The sequence below is a fragment of the Uloborus diversus genome, chromosome 5 (assembly GCF_026930045.1).
Source record: "Uloborus diversus isolate 005 chromosome 5, Udiv.v.3.1, whole genome shotgun sequence".
In the NCBI taxonomy this organism is placed as follows: Eukaryota; Metazoa; Arthropoda; class Arachnida; order Araneae; family Uloboridae; genus Uloborus; species Uloborus diversus.
In genome coordinates, this window is record NC_072735.1 from 75,081,944 (window position 1) to 75,101,614 (window position 19,671).

General features: G+C 34.0%; 1 protein-coding gene and 1 non-coding gene across 2 annotated transcripts in view; one reads left to right on the plus strand and one right to left on the minus strand.

The window, feature by feature from the left end:
* The window catches only part of LOC129222300 (uncharacterized), a 208,246-nt gene that overhangs the window by 146,010 nt on the left and 42,565 nt on the right, over positions 1 to 19,671 (plus strand). The gene's annotated exons all lie outside the window — the stretch shown is intronic.
* On the minus strand, positions 6,074 to 6,145 carry Trnag-ucc (transfer RNA glycine (anticodon UCC)). The gene has a single exon. It is a non-coding gene; the product is annotated as a tRNA-Gly (tRNA).

The window sequence follows — 19,671 nt, forward strand, 5'->3', positions numbered from 1 at the left end:
ATGAACAGAATTAAAAAAAAATGAAATAAATCATTTTCACTAAAAATGAATCTACAAATAAATTTAAATAAATAAAGTAAAAAATATTTTTAAAAAATTCTCCCTCCCCCTCCAAAAAAAAAAATTCTTTGATGGCGCAACTTGCGCCGTAATCTCCCCTTGTGGGCACCCCTGCATAAAATTAAAATATTTCGTGAAGCTTAAGTTTTTGCGTTCACGAAAGGCTCGCGAAACTTTAAAGCCAAGGGAAAATAAGTGCTATTACAGTAGTCAAAATCCTGTTTCATTGACCTATTCCACTTATTCCCTCAACGGCTCTTATGTCGTAGTTACTTTACTCGAAACGCTGTTAAGAGCAATCCAAAATGCTGATTTTTACATAATCTATTAATTTAGCTGTCAAGTTTATGGGCAGAAAAGAGATGTTTGTTTTAGCAATGTCTTTCAAAACTTTCAAGGTTAATTAAGGAAGTCTTATTGAAATTATTATCTCAATTATGTATTAAAAATAGATTGCTTGATATTCGATACATTACTTTTCATTAATAACTTATTAAATCGTTATTTGCGTGCATGACTGGTGTTGGCGTATCAAAACTGCTTTTTGACCTAATTACTGGACAAAAGCGTGCCCTAAACTTACTGTTTCTCTGTAAAAATTGCCAAAATCACAGTGATTTGTTTCGTTGTAATTTTAAGTTCATCTTTAACTGTTTAAATTATGATAACCAACCAAGGTCATATCAAATAATATTTATCATTAAGACTTTACAGAGTAGACTATTTGATATTATTTTTCTCTTGTGTAATTAACTTGGATGCCAAAAATTGCAAAGATTCTTTCAGGACTTCATTGATTATGCGTCCTCATTAACCTTCACTAATTTATCTAGTTTCGAAGAATTTTCTTCGTACTATTTATGTTCTATCTATCTATCAAGTTTACTCCGAATAGTACGTTAGAAATAATGTAGTACTGATCATATTTTAATGGAATCGAATAGTTTTAAACTTCTTGAACTGATTATTGCGTCTGTGACCATCATGTTCACCGCCATGACATCAAGCGCCTTATCCTAGACGGCGTACTCATCTCCAACTTCGTCCCGCTTTTTAGCTCAGGGATTTCCGTTTTTTTTTTCGTTTTTTTTTTTCTTTCTTTTTTTCTTTTTTTTTTGAAGCAAAGATCATAAGTCATATGATACTATTTGGAGTAAAGTATTGGAAGAAATCAGGTTTTTTTTTTTTCATTAGTTTTTACGCAAAACGTGTCACCTATTTTTGAAGTAGAACAAGGTGACTTGTGACTCTTTAATTTAGCCTTTCCTAAGTGGTCTATGGTTGAGGTGCTTTTTGACGAGGAGCATATACTATAAAGTACCTTTACTCCACTAAAGACTTTGTATTAGTTTTGGGACTATTGATTGGCCAGCCAACGTAAATGCGTCGCCTATGTTTTTACCTCATCCAACGTAAGAGAGCAAATTTCATTCTTCAGAAATTCTGAATTCAGACATGAATAAGTTAAATAAATACCTTTGTGCACACAAAATAAAATAAGAAATAACAACGTCAAAAAGCACAGATTGTCGATTACTGCAGACACGTGTTTCGACGCTCCTTTGAAATGAAACAATAATTGAGGGCATGTAAAACAAGTTGTAAAGCAGATAGATGATGCATTTAAACTGTAGCTATTCAGCAGTGCTCAAATTTTTACATGGTTGTTGGCCATTCATCATATATACGGCTAAGTGCTTCATTTGCACGGTGCGACACGACACTTTCAGACATATGTCCACAATTTGTCCCCGAAATTTTCAACTTTGGCTTTCAATTGTTGCATATTCGCAAAGGAACCCCTATGTATAAAATATTAATATTTGTTTTCAAAAAATAATGATTTGTACGTATCACGGGTGCGGCAGAACGGTCATGCCCACAACAACATGAAACTTCGCTTATTGAATTTCATTTTAAAATAACGAAATGATAAAAATAAAATACATGAAAAATGAAACATATCTATACTAATATTATAAAGAGAGAGAGCGGATTTTTGTGTGTTCATATGTTCGAAGTAATCTCCGGAACCACTGCACCTCTTTGAAAAACTCCTTCACTATATGAAAGGTGCATTCTTACTGAGTGACATAGGCTATAAATTTTGGATACATGTCTTTATGCTATTTTTTAAAACTAATAAGTTCTCTTCACTACCAGTTTAGTGTTTTGTTCTTATATACGTAAAAACGAATCCCCATTGCTCTGCATCTGCAATGACAGAATAATTAAAGTTCTCCTACGGACTGAATAATGAAGGATGGGCACATGTGAAAGAGAAAAATATCCCGATGCTAGCAGGAGAACCGCTAAAAATTATTCATGTATTTGAGGCTGTAGAAGATAGAGTTTTGTCCGTTTTCCACGAGAAGGCACTAGACTCCTCCTTCGTCACGTGGTACGATGATTCTACTTCAGTGTTTTCGAGAGAAGGTATAATCGGATGATTGCATTTTGTTGTTCAAACAGCAATTTTTAAAACGTAAGAATAACTAAAATGGAAACAGACAAGTGAAGCAAGTGATGTAAAGGAAACTAAGACTTTTTTGCACATTAAAATGCACGCCCAAGTTGAAGTCATTTAGAAGCGCGTAGATAAGTTTGCCGATCTTCCCCGCGTAAAATGGAACTCTTTGTTCGAGAAAAAGTGGCGAAGTGCTTTCTCGTGTAAAACGGACAATATATAGCATTCTATTAGCCTAGGACATTGAAAAACATAAAGAGTCACATAATGTTCACGTTTCAAAATTTAATTAAATGAAATATAATTGCGATTCGCTTCGAGAAAATTAGTTTTTGAACTCAAGTGGGGTAGATAGACGATAATAATCCGTGTTTCTGAAAGTTACATGCATTCAATTAAGTACATTTACTTTAGAAAATTTTAACTGAAAGAGTAATGTCACACAATTACCGTCTTTTCAAAGTTAGGAGTTAAAAGTACAAAGAACAAAAAACTGTGGGTAGAAAGAATTTGACAAAGAAGAGGAAGAAATAAATAAAAATTACTTGTGTGAGGAACGATTTTTCATGATGACTGTTTAAGCATTTAAACAACGATATAATAAACTAATATAGCTCACAAATATCCTATCAGAACGAAATTCCAAAAAAAAAAAAGAGGCATATGAAAAAAAACAAGTTTCCCGAAGAAAACGAGGACAACACGTTGAATGGCATCTGAGGATTAAAAAAGACTCCCTTCTTAGTAGAAAATGCAATATTCATTCAAATAACTAATCTGAATTCAGTCACAAAAGAATTTATTTGGAACATTTTCTTGGTCTTAAATACTTACAATGTCGATTAACAGTTAAAGATCCTGCTAACTTATCAAGCAGCATTTAATAAACTCGGCCTTATAGACGGCGACATACCTCGGAAACTAAACTTAGTATACTAAACTTTATACATGCAACTTTCTGACTCCGCTCCTAAACTCAGATAATTGTTTAAAACTATTTCAAAATTTATGTTAACTTTTAAACCCTATTGCTTTATGACAAACATTAAAAAAAAATCTTTTTGACACAATATTGCAAGAAGAGCGTCAGCAGAAATATTATGATTGTCGTTCAATGTCAAGCGATATAAAAATTAAAGGCAGAATTTGTGGATGAAGCGGACACTCAACAGGGGACTTTTGTTTCCCACCAACGCAGAGAATCAACAAAAAAATTCTATTGAAATTTGATTGGTACTTGAAAACCAGGAACGAAGTTAATGTTGATCGGTATACCCGGTGGAACTGGAAAAAATTAATAAATTAAACACTAAAAAATCACATCACTTCAAAAATCAACCAACAGGCTTTTGCGATGTTTTTTTTTTTTTTTTTTTTTTTTTTACGGAACTGCAGGGACTTAACTTATAGGTATAGAAACTGACATTTCCCATTTAAATTACTTTGAATATCTCCTCCAGAAAGACTGCGTGAGTTTAACAAGAAGAAGCGGGCAATTGGGAGAATTCCGTCTATATGGTAACCTATGGACTTTTCTTTATGCTACTAAAATTAAAGGCCTCCATTCCAATAATTTTACTGCGCAACTTCGATTTGTATAATAAATTCAATGTAATTGAACCTCAATTAAATTCACTACAGAATAATATGATTTCGAGTCTTACAGCACTAGTAGCATATCAGTTGGCTCATAATCCTCGCATTCGCATGGTGTCCCTGTATATTTCCTTTTCCCATTTAAGTGATTACAATATCCAAGAAAATTTCTTATGCCATCACCATCATCAAACGTACAACTATACGATACGTAGTGCACGTTACATACGGGAAGATTGTATTGTTCAGTGGGAATTATATGTTCGTACCCTCTTGATATGGAAATGAGGTAAGTCAATTTGTTTCAAACCTCATAAAAACGAAACAAAAAAATACTGCTTACTATAAATTTTCAAATTGAAAAGTACTTTTACATTATTTATTTAAGATACAAAGTTTTTTTTTTTTACCCGAACTAGGTCGGGACGGGCTTCAGTGGACTAGTATAATTTAAAGTATTATTCTTACTGGACCAGCGGCAGGTCAGTCAGGTCATATTCCTCGAATTCCCACCCCATGGTCCTTGCACATTTCAATTTCCAATATAAATAATTGCAGTTTTCAATAAAAATTTCTTATGCTATCACCATCATCAAAACTAAAAGTCAAACGTACAATTATGTGCAGTTCGACGTTACATTTAGGAAGATTATATTGTTCCCGGGAAAGAAAAGGTTGGTCTCTCTTGATTAGGGAATGAAGTAAATCAATTCCTTTTAAAATCTTAAGAAAAAAAAATAGGAGCAAAAAATGTTGTATACCATGATATTTTAAAACAAAGAAATTTGCATAATACTTAGAAAGAGAATTTTTCATCCCGAAGAAGTTTGGGACGGGTCTCTAGTAATCTTATAAAAGTATAAAGCGTGTTAAGATTGTACGAATGGTTTCAAATTAACATTTTTAAAAGTCACCCACAGTTAATAAAGCACAAAATCTGCAAAATTGTTTCGTGGTTTGTGACTTACAAAGAACCCTTTTTTTTCTGAATCAGAAAAAGGTTGTAGCTTGAAACGGCAAAGCTCAACAGCAGCCAACAGAATTCAATCTTACTTTAGAGACTCTCATACTTAGCGTCAGAACCTCAAAACATTTTATGCGTCCTTGTAACCCCGAAGCTCGAGTCTAATAATGGGGTCGTTTCCAAAACTTTAAAGGTTTTTTTTTTTTTTTTCTGAAAGAGCCAGGATTAAAAACATAGGATTTGACCATTTTTTAAATAATTTTACAAAGTTTACTATTAAAAAAAATATTTAAATCAGTGCGCAGACTCAATTTTTTTTTTTTACGTTTTTTCGCATTTCTGCTCATGCCATCACAAATGACGAACTGCCATTCACTGTTGCCATTAACGCAGAGCGCAATATTTAACTCGCTTCTTTACTCATAAGTAGTGGCACCGATACGGTTGATAGCAAGCGTAGAGCGCAATATTTAATTCGTTTCTGAATTATCATAACCTGGAAACGCGGTAGACAGCAAGCGTGAACATTCAGCGCGTCAGTGATTCCAACAAAGTCCACAGCCAAAGTACATCATTTGTGATGCCATAAATACCACGCCTTGTTTGAATCGTTGGATATTAAAATAAATAATTAAAAATAACTGTTGGGAAAATAAAAGTATTTTCTTGGTCCATGTTTTTTTTTTTTTTTTTTTTGCTCATTCTATCATTTTCAGTGACTAAAAGTAGTAGTTTTGACTGAACTCCATTTGGCAATAGATTGCTTCAGAAACCTCGATTCAATTTTTCTGCCCGAAGGTAACTATTTTATCGCTGACATGTTTTGGTTAGTTTCAATTTATTACAATAAGAAATATACATACACATGCTGCGGTTTTATTTTTATTTTGAGACATTTTTAATTAAAAGTAGCGAAGACTGGCGCAAAAGATGAATTTTAGAATGCATAACCAAAACTTTGATGGGGGGGGGGGGTAAAAGTTTCATGCGTCGGCCGGGAGTCGAACCCGGGTCAACTGCTTGGAAGGCAGCTATGCTAACCGTTATACCACCGACGCTACACCTGCTTGCAAAAACACCACAAACAAGCACCGTTTAATCCAGGTTTTGAATTAATATGCAATTTATAGTTGGATATTTTCATGTTTTTAAAAGTATTTCTTCATTTTATGCTGATGAAAAAAAAGCATTATTCTTCTATAGCCTAACTATTGAAATGACATTGCCCATCAGGGTGTCGACAAAAAAAAAAAAAGGTCGATGTTTCAAGTCATACATCCTCCAATATTTTTCCTTTTAGGTCAAATCAATTGTAAAAAAAATTTCATATAACTTGAACTACGGCAACGCGTGCCAACTTGCGCCCAAAAGTGTAAACCAGCCCTGTTTACTTGGCAGAATGCAAAAACAAATTTTTGGAAATTCAAAATTTCATTTTGATAAAAACCCTACAGTACCACAAAAATATTTATCCAAATTAAAAAATATTTAGGTGTCCATCAAAGAGGCCTAAATTGTATGCTTTTCTTCAAAAAGTAGATTTTTTCGATCTTTTTTTTTTAAAAAAGTACAAATACATTTCAATAAAATACCAAGTCCAAAAATCATTAGCGAACACATTTTCAAATCAAAATTTGCAAATGAATAATAAAAAGAAATATATTTAAAATGAAAAATAACTTAAACTTGAAAAAATCCGTATTTTGAGTACTATGTGGGAGATTAAATATTGCAAGAGAGCAACAATTTCTATTCAGTGCTATACACCGAGTTTATTGTTTGTAATGTTGAGGTTTAAATGTTACCGGCTGTAATATTAAGAAAAATATTTTTGTTTTGCAAAATTTAAAAAAAAAGCCTTTTTTTTTCCCTAAAACTTAGAAAATAATAATTATTAATATTTTTCAGTTTAGTTTTCTATCATAGAATTGGAAATATTCTTGCAAAACAATTACGATATATTTAGCGAAATGTTCTGAATTTATAGACAAAAGAATAAATGTTTGAAAGAAATATAAGAAAAAAGAGCCTTTTAATTTAAAGCTACATGAATTACATGAAATTATAAGAAACGTAAACTAGAGGAAGAGAAAATAAATAGCCTATCAAAAGATGTCACAAACATATATTTTCGTAGTTGGTTTCTTTTAAGAATCAAGAACTTTTCTCCGAAAAAAGAATCAGACGGGTCTTGAAAATCTTTGAATCTAGAGTTACATCAACCGTTTTCCCCCCAGTTTTGTCAATAAATCGTGAAAAGCTGTCAACTTGGCTAATCGAAAAGAAGCTAATGGCTTCACTAACAGCAGTTTTCTTTCAGAGAAAGAATCCAAGTACCTGGTGTTGAAACGTTATCCAATCCCTTTGAAAATATATTTATAAGCAGGCAGTTGAATAACTCGTCTCAAAGTCGACTTTGATGAAAATATAAAATATTTTCAAGTGAATATTGTCTACGCTATCTTTGCTTATCAAAAGTTGGGGGTTTTTTTCTGGAGAAGAAACATGATCTCAAATCAAAGTGAAAGAAAATTTTATTTTTGTTTCGTCGAGAACATGTGACATCAGAATAAAAATAACATCACATTTTTGAAATCGTTCCACAAACCTTTTTACTTTGCTATCACATTATTTTTCTTCAAAACTTTCTTCAGTATTTTGGTAAAAAAATGAACACGGAGCATGAACATGATAATAAAAATTTTTGGGACATCAACTTTTTTAAATAATCTACATTTATAATCGTATTGAAGGTATAAACAATTTCGGTGCGTTTTCTGTGGTTAAAAAATGCATTTACTAGAGAATACCTGTAAAGTGAGTCAACAGATTGATCTAAGCATTATCCATTGCTGACTGTGCCTGCTACTTTTTTCCACCTTTCAGGCAGTTTGCGAATTCCATATAGAAAGTATGTCTCGTCTTTACAGGAAATCGGAGTTGGGAACGAATTTTTGATTTCTGAGGCAAAAAAGGGGGGGGGGGAGCCGTGACCTGCTAAATCGTACTGCATCCGTCGATACAATCAGTAATCAGAAGGAGATTTGTCCGGTGAATTCGGCGGGTGTACTAAAACATCCCACTTGAGCGTTTCCAAATTAATATTTACCCGTAAGTGAAAAGTCGCCTTTAAACATATTGTTACGAATTCTGTAAATAGTTATTATTTTTGTGATTAATTTGTTGTAATCTAACTAAATTTGGCGTTTATTCCATTATCTTTCATCTAAAATTAGTCTAGTAAGGTAACCTGTAAATAGTTTCTTGTAATGTACATACAACCCCCTAACATTCGAATGATTTATACGGTCGCCCCATTTTGGAACGATAAGATTTGTGAATGGAATATAAAGAAAATATGAGAAATTTGTAGAACTTTGTAGGAGTTTCTTGATATTTTTTCGCTCGGTATAAAACGCCGGGCGTCTTGTGAATGGGGGAGTCAGTTTGTTTTCTAACTGTGGAGTCTCGTTTTCAGCGTTTCGCTAGACGTGTGTATTAGCCTTTGCGCTGTGTTTTTGCGTATTTTGATGTGAATGCATGTGGGACCGTTGCATTTACGGTGTTAATTGATATTTGACTAATTACTATGATTAATTTAGCAGTTGCTAAGGATATTTCTTGTACATAGTTGTAAATAAATCTCCTGTGTTTTCTCCAGAACTGTGTCGTCATTAAAGTATTTCTTGAAGTGGCTGGATTCGTAACAATATATCTATTACAGCTCATAAGGCAAAGCTAACCCACGGCGCAGTAGAGTATTAAGAGTGGCAGGCAAAGACTTAAAAAAAATTATATTGTCAAACTCTGAAGATCCTATTCTTATTTAAAGAAAATCCTTAAACTCTTATTCGTAATTAATTTATATTTAGTTATAAGTATCACTTCAAAATATGGGACAATATAATAGCTTTATCTAGAAATGTAGTCATGCGTCGCATATATGACATAGGCAAGGGTGTTGGCACATAAATTGTCTGAACTACAATATTGCAAGAATAATTTAACTTTAAATGAAAACTGATTTTACCGAGAATGCGCAATTAAGCATATTTATGTGCTACGCGAAAGATAATTTCGATGTTGCAAAAGAACTTCTTGATTTGCTCCAACTAGTTTCAATTACAAGAAAATACATTTTTAAAGATTTTAAATTGTGATTGAAGTTAAGAAAGCAGTTTGAACAAAGTTAGATATTGTCAGCACAGATGAAATGTCTTGCATGGTTGGCAGCATACAAGGTTTTGTTACACTGCTTAAAAGTTATTTGTGAAGAGGATTTTTTAAGTAAAATATTGTATTGTCCATCACAAGAAGATCTTTGTGCCAAGGATTGAAGTTTGTCTTCTGTTGCTGACCCGGTAGTGCGCTGTGTTAGCAAAATACGAGCTCTAGGTCGTACTTTTGTCCGCGTTATAAATAGACGATCTTTTCCTGTACTGAGCTTTTTCCCTGCTCAGACGGAGAAGAAAAATGTTTATATTTGAGTAAAAATCACATGATCAGCCTATAAATAACATTTTTTCAAATTCTTCAGTATGTTGAAAAAACTGAAAGTGGTACGTAGAACTTTTTTTCCACGAAATGTGTCACTTTTCCTAACAAGGCTGGTCTGGTCACCTTCGCCATTAGGCATCCATTTGCCTTGCTTGCATATCATTCCCCTGAACTTTGATCGTACGAAAACTCCTAGTTAATTAACTTTCAATGATTTTGTAAACTCCTCCTGCTTTTGACTAGAATCTTCTTTAATTAATGCCTCCCATTTATTACGCACATGCAAACGAATCTGTTAAGAAATTACGAAAACCATTCGCAATTCCTCTGAACTTAAGAGACGCTGCAGTTTCTGGGAAATGGCTGCTGAAAGAGATAAAACAGGGACCAAGTGCACCCGTCCAATCAGACATCTGTTTTTCCTCTGCTAAATTGCAATGTTTTAACTTTTTAGATGATTTCTTAAGTCACTGCAACGTGACGTATCCAAACTCTAGAACTGTGGATTTTTTTTCCTTCTTTTCCAAAAACTTGAATTATACCAGGTTGGGATTAAAAACGTTCATTAGATTTTTGAAAATTTATAAAAATTCTTATATAAATAATAGTGAATGATCGAGTAACACTCCCGACGTCACCAACAATAAAACTAGCGCAACGGCACGATAATTTGATAATATTTGGTAACCTTTGATATACAGAGAAATGTTTTATTTTGACAAGACTGAACTGTCTCACTGGTAAGACTGTCCTGAAGAAACGAAAAAGTGGTGGGCGATTAACGATATCAACTGGAGTTTAGGGTTAATCCGCTGGAGTGAGGTTTAAAATATCAACTAACAAAATATCACCTAACAGAAAATTGCTTCGTTCAAATGTAGAAGCATTTTTTACCCGTCATATCTTGAAGGGCGGTTTCCTACTTTACGAAATAAAAGTAAGATTTTTTTAAGAGTTTGAGTAAAGTAGTGGAAGACACATGACATTCAATGCGAACTTTTTCAATGTGGGAATACACCTTGGAATAAAGAATCAGATAACATTGCTTCTTTTTCTACCTACCAAAGATGTCATCCCATCCAAATATAAATCTTAAAGGAGAGATATGTGTTTTCAGGGGAAAATCAAACATTTGAATCCTCCTCCCCAAACATAAAAAGTTGAATTTAGCCCTTGAGGATACATTTGAAAAGTTTACATAAAAGTGAAAAGTGGATGCACATATCACAATTTTCACAATATAAAATTGCAATAGATGTTTCCAAATAAAGATGGACCATATTTGAAAGAAATGGAATAACTTTGACAAAAATAGATGTTTGCATTTTAATATTGCGTAAATTTTGCAGAAAAAAGGAAACAAGGAAATAGAGAAAAAAATTAACTTGAAAAAAAAGTATTATAAGAGAAAATGTCAAAAAAAAAGTTACGAATTGAGCTAAATTAGTTATCAAAAGTTTATTTCTAGCATTAATTTACTTTTATTTCGATCGCATTTGTACTTCCGTCTTGCAACGAGATCACGTCAAAAAAACAGAATGCAGTGGACTCTATCTGAACACTCTCTAATGTGAACACCTCGATATTCTGAACACATTTTGTTGGTCTCGACGAAACTCCATACACTTAACATATGCTGGCCTCTCTGTACGCTGAACACCCTATAATATGAACACCCCAGTATTATGAACGCTATATTTAACCCCCCTTCAATTATTACATCTCTATACACTGAACATGTTCGCAATCGGTGCTCGGGAATTCCTATGAATCATAATGTTAAACTTGAAATACCATCTCAATTTTATCCTCAATTTTATCGCAATGATTGAAGAGTATTCAGAAGATGAAGAGAAGAAGAAAAATTACTTTTGCGAATATTGCTGCATTACATGAAATCATTCAGCTGAAAAATAATAGCCCTAAGTTTCTGCCACTGAACTGCATATTTCAAGAATCCAACCATTGTATCAATTCGTATTCAATTGTTTTAAAGTACGATACCAACAAGCAACATGTGGCTGAGAATAATCTAGAAAACCTTTTCACTTAAACAATTTTATGATAACACCATACTACCTCGCACGAGAATATTAAATGCAAAAACTAATTAAAATTACTCTTTTTAGCCTACTTTCCCAGTAAAAGTCAGAAAAAGAAGAAAAAAGCATGAAAGAAGGCTTAATGCATCTTAAAGATATCGCAAAAAAACAAAAAACAAAAAAAAAGTCAAAAATAAATAAAATAATAAAATAAATATCGAAAAATTAAAAATTAGAAAGTAGAGTATTGAGATGGGGAAAAATGTCTGTCGGTCTGTCTGTCGGTCCGTCGGTCTGTCGATCTGTCGGTCTGTCTGTCTGCCCCCCCCCCTAATAACTCTTGAATGAATAGTCCGATTCGAACAAACTTTTTTTTGTTCGAAAGATCTCAGCAAGGACACCTCATTCCCATAGTTCACTTTTTGATTTGAATTATTTTTTGTTCAATTTTCAACAGTTCAAAAAAACTTAACATTAGCGCCTACAGGCACTTCCGAACTGTGAGGCGAATTTGCTTCAAACAAACTTTGTAGGAAAAAGCTTTTGATGAAAAACTTGTATATAAAATATCTTTTTGATTTGAACAATTTTCCGTTCAATTTTGAACAGTTCAAACCCTTAACATTAGCGCCTACGGGGAAACTGAAAGTCAATGTAGATTCCATACTTGAAGGCGGAATTTTTTCAAACAAATTTTGTTGGAAATAGATCTTGACGCCAAACTCCAGATTCCCACTCCGAAAATTTAGGGGCACCTGACTCTGAATCCGACTCCTGTGCCCGACAATTAATCGGACTCTGACTCCCCGACTTCGACTCTGACTTCGTAGCTTTGGCAAAGATTTTTACACGGAGGACAAATGACTGACTCCAATTCTTGGATATCCGTCTCTGACTCCTTTATCCCAAAATGAGATAGACTCTGACTCCGCAGCTATGGTTTTAACTGTTAAATAATTATTGTTGATATGACTTGTTTTTATTTTCACGCTAAAGTTTTAATTTAGGTATTCTGTTTTTGGCGGATAAACTCGAAGTCAATTATGTTTTTACATAAAGATATGCGCAGATGATTTTTTTTTTTTTTTTGACAATGAAAAGTATTTCTTTAAGTTGACATTTTATTGTTTTTATTTATTTTGGTAAGTGCATTAATTCATTCAAAAAATTGTTTTTGGCAACAGGGGAAAAAGAAACTTTTTTTTTTTTTTGATATGATGTATTTATTTTAATGAGCTTATTAATTTTAATAATTATTTTTTCGTTTTGAAAGCTGTTAAAGAATTTTTTAATGGAAAAAAGTGTATTAGCTGTGCTTTGTTTAAAAGGTGCTGCTATTTTATTTGTTCGTTTTTTTTTTAAATGAGTGAGGAATATTTTATTCCTAGAAATTAGCTTAAAATATTTTAAAAATATATTTGAAACAATTTGCGATTTTAGCTATTTTTGAGAATATTGATCAAGTACTAGAAAGCAGTATGGGTATACGGGAAAGTAGGCTCGTATAGTTCTAGACGGAACTTCTTGTTGTTGTTTTTTTCAGGTATTGTATCGATGACTGTATTGTAATATTTTGTAGTTGAACTAGCTGCGTCGCCGGCTTTGCCCGGTCTACCTTGAAAAACCATTGCGTTAAGTGAAGTATCTTCAATAACCAGGATTAAATGAAAGAAAAAAAAACATCATGCAAAATTTTCTCGCCAAACAATTGCGACAGATACTAAAATACTTTTAAGAAATTAAAATAAAATGAGAAAGATGGATTTAAAAGGCGTAACCATGGAAACACAAAATAAAATAAGTTTAAGAATTGAAAATGAGAAAGATGAAAATAAACAATGGATTCAAAAAGCGTTACCGTGGAAACGCAAAATAAAATGATTAAAAATTTGAATAGAGAACAGATTTTTGAACTTCATTTAATTCGCTTGTAACTTTTTTTCTAATGGAGATAGAGGGTTAAACTTTCGACCTTAGGTCGAGTTAGATCTGGAGTAAAAAAAGCTGCTCTATCCAATGCTGTCAAAAAGAAAACTGTGGGACAGTTCCTTCACTTTTTATTGATGGATTTAATGAAGAAAGTAGTACCTAAATTTAAGCTAAGCCTAAAAAAATTCGAGCTAAAAACGTAAAAAACTCCCGCCGCAATTAAGTTAGAGCATTGGAACAAATTGCGTAGAACGCAGAAAATTCTTCCCTTTCCAACGATATATAATATTATTATTTGTGAGTAATTTTTCACCCCCATAATCGGGAATTTACGTGAAAATTGGGCATAAATTGGAATAAAATAAGAACTATTCATCGAATTGTTTTCGAACTGGTCTGCAAACCTTCTCAGGACTTAAAGGAACAAACTGAAAATTTCAGCAAAATCGGCCGGATAGTTCTCGAGTTTTGCGAGTTCAAACACACAGACGCTTTTTGGAGACTTCATTTTATACTATGTAGAGAAGAGATGTAACGTAAAACCTTTTTAATTGAAAAGGAAAGAAAGAAAGAAATGCAAATGTTTAGATCTTACTGAGTTCAGTTAAATATTGCACTAGCCGCCAATCCAAAATTCAGCACTTTTATCTCGCTAACTGGTGTAGCTAACTTGTCAAAATACCCCATTAACGCAGTAGAATACATATACATGCATTTTTAGTCTCTCTCTATAATGAACACCCCCATAATCTGAACACTTTTGTTCGGTCCCATGTGTCTTCAGAGTAGAGAGTCCACTGTATCCAAATGTATACAATTGTTGTATATAAACCCCGGTTGTATACAAACTCCCGGTACCTTGCCTACATTCATTCGCCTTACTTTCCTTTTTCAACTGCTGCCAGCTTGGTTGTTTTTCAGTAAAGCTTGACCACGGAGAGATGGCGGATAACTTTCAAGCAGAAGCATCATTTGTAATAGGTTGTTTGTTGTTATTTTGTAATAGGTAGAATCAACGAGAACCCGTCTCTTATTACTCGGCGCTTTCTGGCTAGTTCCACCTGTTACAAATGATACAAATCATATTTCCTCTACAAGGTCGTCCGCCATCTCTCCGTGATCAAGGTTTAGCTCAGTTGAGTTTGTTTGATTTTGCCGTCAATTTTGGCCAGTTGCTCAAAACGTGCAGTTCGTGGCTCTGAATGTTGAAATTAGCGTTTCAGGTTTTAACTAATAAGATTCATTAATATGGGTCATTTAAAGGCTCTTTCTGATTCTGCACGAAATAAATTGAACATTCACACATCAAGTTTTTAACTACAAACGTTTGTTGCTTTCAAATAAGGTTCAATAAAATCAACAAGAAATTTCATTTCGTATCAAGAGAAGAATAATACCAAAAGTCGTCCCGAAGAAATTTTGGCGCGGAAGCAAGGATTTCTTCTTGAATAATATTCATATAAGAAGGTGCACTCCCTCACGTTGAGCTTTAGGTACTGAGTGTATGGCGACAACATTTCTTTTATAGCAGATTTATTAGTCATGCATTTCCTACCTTATGGCCGCCGTGGAGCCGTGGTCGCCCTATCTTTCACCTTGTGCCGTTCCGCATGGGGATTTCTTAATGGTGTTGTGTTTCTACGACATGTTCCCGATGTCTCAACTTTGAAAACTCGAATAACATTGCAGGTAGAGGAAATTAATCCCCCTCCCCCTGGATGTGTGAAAAATATTGTGCATTGTATGCAGTATATTGAAAGTACCTCGATGTTGATCATATTGAACCTCATTTGTTAGTAAAAATCATATTTTGGGAATGAAATTGATGCATATTTTGGCAGTTGGCATTTAATCCTTCAATATTCAAAATAATACACCTTTTCAACGTTAAAATTACCCTGCTGGCGGTTTTTTGTACTATTTTTTTTTTATTTCAGAAATCGAAATCTCATGGTCTACTGTGTACGCCCATGAAATTTGGCAACGTTTCGTCCAATACTTCGCTTGTTAGAGAGTTCTAAATAACTCACCACCCTTTCACTCACTTTTATAACCACCCTGTACTTTCATTTTAAACGTTTCAAGTACATTAAAATAGTGCATTAAAATGATGTCCTACGTGATGTTTATATCTTGGTTCATAATCAATAGAGATGACAAGTGTTTTAAAATTCGTTGAGCATTTCATGTTATTTTTAAAAGTTTTTTGTCGGCAGTCTTTTAAGACGTTTTCGAAATTTGTTTAACAGATGAAATTCTTTCTCTTGATAAACTAAAAAACATGCATTTTTTTAAACTTGCTTTTACAGAAAAGGAAGTATTGCATTCGCGAAAAAATTTTCACTAAAAAATCGACCTTAATTTCCATTTTACTCACCCCAGAATGAATATTCAGTTTTTTTTTCGACTCGACCACACGTGGATAAATGCCTAAGAAAGTATAGACACGCGAAATATCCATAATGACGATTCTCGAGTTAATTACAACGAATTTTCACGTGACGTCTGTATGTATGTGCGTATGTATAACGCATAACTCAAGAACGAAAAGTCCTAGAATGTTGAAATTTGGTACGTAGACTCCTAGTCGGGTCCAGTTGTGCACCTCCTCTTTTGATTGCATTCGGATGTTTCTAAAGGGGTTTTTTGCCCTTTTTTTTGGGGGGGGGGGGAAATCATTGTTAATTTCGATGTAAACTCAAGAGGTGTTATAATTTGGCGGACACTTGGCGATATATCGCCAGTCTTTTGGTCGCCAACTTAGCGACAAATTTGGCGATTTTTTTTATTTTATTTATTTTTTTTTAATCTGGTACAAAAAAGGAAGTATTGTATTCGCGAAAAAAATTTCTCTCAAAAATCAACCTTAATTTCCATTTTACTCACCCCCGATTGAATATTGAGTTTTTTTTTTCGCCTCGACCACACGTGGATAAGTGCCTAAGAACATATGGACTCGCGAGATATCCATAATGACGATTCTCGAGTTAATTACAACGAATTTTCTCGTGACGTCTGTATGTACGTATATGTATGTATGTGCGGATGTATGACGCATAACTCAAGAATGGTAAGTCCTAGAAAATTGATATTTAGTACGTAGACTCCGAGTGGGGTCTAGTTGTGCACCTCCCTTTTTGGTTGCATTCGGGTGTTTCTAAAAGGGTCTTTTGCTCCTTTTTTGGGAGAAATCGTTGTTAATTTTGATGTAAACTGAAGTGGTGTTATAATTTGGCGGACACTTGGCGATATATCGCCAGTCATTTGGTCGCCAACTTGGCTACAAATTTGGTGATTTTTTTTTTATTAATCTGTTTTAATTTGGCCATTGTTGGTGATATTTAGAGAGTAAACTATTGAATCACATTAAAATTGCCAGTAATGGGGAAATGACATTAATTTGGAGTAAAAGGAAGTCATGTGATGCACACATCAGCTCGTTTATTAGTATATTTTCTGTTGCTTAATTTTCAACCTTTTCAAATAGATTTGCGCTGAATTGTTTGTCCAGAAATTAGTAAACCAATGTGATCAGCAGAGCTAGATAATGTACTCGCACGCCGTGCGCAGATACATCCCCTGACGTTCGGATACATTCGCAGACGCGGAGTTGCACGTCGTCCGATTATCGTAAAAGTTCTTAAATAAAAGATAGAGATTAGATCAATTGAAGATCAATTTGAAACGAATAAGAAGTAAAGATAATATCTTTATTTCTAATTCGTTTTAAATTGATATTGATGTTATTTATTTAGATTGTAAAAATTATTACAAGATAGTACGTACACCCGCGCATTCGGTGGATATATTCTTTGTTGTGCGGATACATTCGCTGCGGGCATGCGCATTGCGCATCTCGCGATAATCGTTCAAATTCTTACTATTTACTTCTAATTTGTTTTAAACTGATATTATTTAATTAATTTGTAAAAGGTTATAAATAGATGTATATACGCAAGCGCGTAAGGCGGATACATTCGCTGCTGTACAGATACATTCGCTGTGGGCACGCGCATTTCGCGATAATCGTTTAAGTTCTTACTTTTCACTTCGAATTTGTTTTGAAATGATATTATTTAATTATTTTGTAAAAATTATTAATAGATAGTATATACACAAGCGCGTAAAGTGAATATGTTTGCTGCTGTGCGGATAGATTCGTTACGAGCACATGCAACTCGTGACAATCATTCAGGTTCTCCTTTTTTACTTCTAATTTGTTTAAAATTAATATTGCTAATGCAAAGCGTAGTAATTATAGCAAGATAATATAGACGGACGCAGATACATTCGCTGCTGAAAGAAAATATTTGCGGATATATTCATTGCGTACATGTGCATCTCGCTATAATCGCGAGTAATGTTCGTGTTTTCCACCTGTCAGTTTTTTCCTTCTGTGAAAAAAATTGCCAAAATGTTAATTCTCTTTTCTCCTGCGCATCAAATGAGCAATTCTTTTCATGTGGCTTTGTATTTCCATTTTTCCTTTTGTGCTCATACAAAAACCACAAAAGCACCTCTGTGTCTTTAAAGCTTATCATATGGGGTCAGCAATTTTACACTTGCCGTATTTTTGGAAGTTTGCACCGCACCCGGCGTAAGCGCCACGCTTTCAGTTTAACGAACAATGCGAAAAAAAAAGTTGTTTCTGTTAGGTTTTTTTTAATGATATCTGGAACGTAATTTAAACAGATTAAATATTTCAAAAAAAAAAAAAAAATCTTAACTACATACTGATAGTTAATTACCCTAAATCCGACAACCACGGACTTTGCCGAATTTCGGATCGCTACAGAAAATTTTTACATGGCGCATGAAAAAAACTTTGAACGATCGCCTTTATGGATGTTTTTAAACAAGTTATGAACTTACTATGAAATAATTACTGGATAAACTCGCTTAAATTCCAGCACCTTCGACAAAAAACAATGCCTTAAGCAGGAGATTTGGACTTGACAGCGAAATAAGAATTCTGTAAATTTTCCCGATCTTTACTCGAAATTTTGGACATTTTTCCGATTTTTGCTCAATCTTTTCATCTAAAAACTAAAGACATAAAACACATCCTGGCATAATTTTATATTATCTTCCTAAAAAAAGATTTAAATTATAGTAAAGGCTAAACTGTGCAAAACAGGCGGGACACGCCGATTATGAATTTATCTTATAATAAGTAATGAGGGTCATTTTTTCTGAAGCAACTGTACCTCTCAATTGCGCACAAACTGGTTAGGTCGGTGATGAGGTTACCGGTGGGACTCACTCTGATGCCAAGTTGTCTGGGCGTCTTTGTTTGGATAGCATCCTCGTTCTACTCTACCCCTGTTGCTAACATCGGTTCCAGCTCCAAAATGCAGAGAACATTTGCGCAGCTTTACGCGATTTTTCGAAGTTTTGTTTAGAACTTGGTACATCGGCCTCAGACACTTTAGGGATTTGTAAGCAACTGTTCGGAGGAAATTGTCTGTCAAAGGCGCATGTGTTGCGATGGCACAAGTATTTTAAAGATGGCCGGGAGAGCGTCGAAAATGAATCTCAAACAGGGTGTCCGTCAACCAGCAGAACGGACGGAAATGTGGATCGCGTGCGTGTTGTTATAAATTCGCACCACCGGTTACGTGTAAGAATGATTGCAAATGAAATTGAACTTGATAAAATGACAGTTCACAGGATCATCGCTGAAAACTTGAGACATGCTGGGAACACCTGATTCATCCTCAATGACTTCCTGGTCCATAATTGTATCTCTACGCTTCTCCAACCCGACAATAGCCACCATTTAGCCCCAGCAAACTTCTCTTTATTCCCGAAAAAGAAAACATCATTAAAATGGCATCACCATGAAATTCTAAATTCCGTGAAAGCGCTAGTACAAGACTTTTAAAGGACATTCTGGAATCAGGCTACAGAGCAGCCTTCAAAGCTTAGAAGACGTGCTGGGATAAGTGTGTGCTAGGCCAAGGGTCTTATTTTGAAAAATTTTAGGTGTAAGTATTAATATCTTCAATAAATTCTTAGATCAAAGCTCAGTCTCATTACTTTTTACACAGACCCTGTAGCTTATTTCAAATGCGAATAAAATTTTACTTTAAAGATAGCACGCGAGACTCTTAAGT